This window comes from Atta cephalotes, assembly GCF_000143395.1.
Source record: "Atta cephalotes unplaced genomic scaffold scaffold00027, whole genome shotgun sequence".
NCBI lineage: Eukaryota > Metazoa > Arthropoda > Insecta > Hymenoptera > Formicidae > Atta > Atta cephalotes.
Window position 1 is genome coordinate 2,010,702 of NW_012130091.1, and position 1,910 is coordinate 2,012,611.

The 1,910-nt window shown below is 40.2% G+C and overlaps 1 protein-coding gene across 1 annotated transcript in view; it reads left to right on the forward strand.

Moving 5' to 3' along the window:
* The window catches only part of LOC105620586 (mucin-12), a 53,324-nt gene that overhangs the window by 31,498 nt on the left and 19,916 nt on the right, over window positions 1–1,910 (forward strand). The gene's annotated exons all lie outside the window — the stretch shown is intronic.

Here is a 1,910-nt window from a genome sequence, read left to right on the forward strand (position 1 = left end):
CAGCAGCAGCAGCAGCAGCAGCAGCAGCAGCAGCAGCAGCAGCAGCAGCAGCAGCAGCAGCAGCAGCAACAGCAGCAGCAACTTCATTCAAGGGCAAATATGTACTATCTAGGACAAACCGGCATGACGCCAGAGGAACAAGAGCGAGTTTATCATCAAGAAGCTGCGGCAGCTGCTCAACAGCATCAAATGGCGATGGCCGCCGCCACGGCAGCCGGAATGATAAAGACTGAAGATGGTAATTTTATGAGACTGTTTTTGCAAGTATACAAAATTCTCAACTCATTTGTATAACTAAACGTTACGTATCCGTGAATGTTGCAGTGAAATGTGTCACAGTCGCGCAAATGCAGCAAATGCAGAAACCCGGTGGACCGCCTACCTCGCCCGGGGGATCAGTGATGGATTTGTCTACCTCCAGTGTTACGTCCACTAGCCCGCAGGTTAGTTAAAAATAATATAAGAAATACAAAAAGAATTATGAGATCTTCGGTCATCAATGTTAATTTATAGGCACCACCCTACGGTTCGAACAGCCTCAGTCCACAATATGGAGGAGGACAGACGGTGGGAAGTAGTCCTCAGGCTGCAGCGAGTCCTCACTTAACGGCTAGTCCTCAAGTTCCTAGTCCCCAGGGTCAAACTCTCGATCTTAGTGTCAATAGACTCCACAGGTATATGTTAATTTTCATATTTGTAGTTATTAACAAATATTAAGAATAAACTCTAAGACACAATTGGAAAATACAGACAATAGGAACAGGAATAAAAGACCTATATATTTCGACCTATCATTTATACACATAGTCTCTAATAAGTTGAAATCTGTTATTCCCTGTATTTTGTTATTCTCTCCTATTGGTTATACTTTTTAATTGTGCCTCAGGTTTAAGATTAAAACATCTCAGCTTTAAGAAAATTGTTTTCAAGATCATTGATATTAAAAAATAAAAATTATTTTAATAGAGGATTTAGAATAAACAGAATAGTGCTAACAATAAGTATAATAGAAACTTATAATGAAACTATTGTAATATTTAGGACAAATAAATGAAAAAGATATATTTATCTCTATTGCAGCGGTGCACCCAGTCCGCAGTATTCTACCAGCCATGGGGAAGCCGTCGCGGTTCCAGTAGGTCCAGGTTTTCCAGCTCCACGACCGATCGAAGAGCAAACGGAGCCCGTTGATTTCTCAACGGCAAACGAGCCGGTCAATTTCAGCGGGGGTCCGGGGATCAGGCCTGTACCCGGGTTTCCGCCGCCTGGAGTGCACGTCACGGCGTATAGTCGCGAAAGCACACCCGACAGCGGGGGTTCCCACTACATGGACGCCTACCGAGATCCCACCGGTGAGTTATCATCATTTATCGCATAACTCTGCGGACAATCTAGAATCCGCATTCCAAAGACGTTTTATGATCATTTAATAGCATGGTTATACAAAATCATTGTGTAAAGTTATAAAATTTATTTATTTGTAAAAGTCAATTAGTAAAAAGTATTTTTTAACAATTTTTTAAAGTAACTAAACGAGCATGCATTATATTGTTTTGTTTCGAATTAATAATATTTAACGTAAAAGCTTTTCTTTGCATAATACCAAGAAACATTACCTTACTCATTGGAATATTTGTAACAATTATATAATCTCTAATATTTAAACATTAACCATTTTGCAACAACGTTGAATCATAATTCACTGCAAAAATTTGATGACGGAGAATCATTTGTATGATTGATAATGTCAGATGAAGATAGAGCGAAAAAAGCAAACATAGAAAAGGACGCGACAGGGTGTCCTTAACACTATAAATTTTAACTGATATATATATATATACACATATCCCATACACACACACACACACACACACACACACACACACACACGCGCGCGCGCGCGCGCGCGG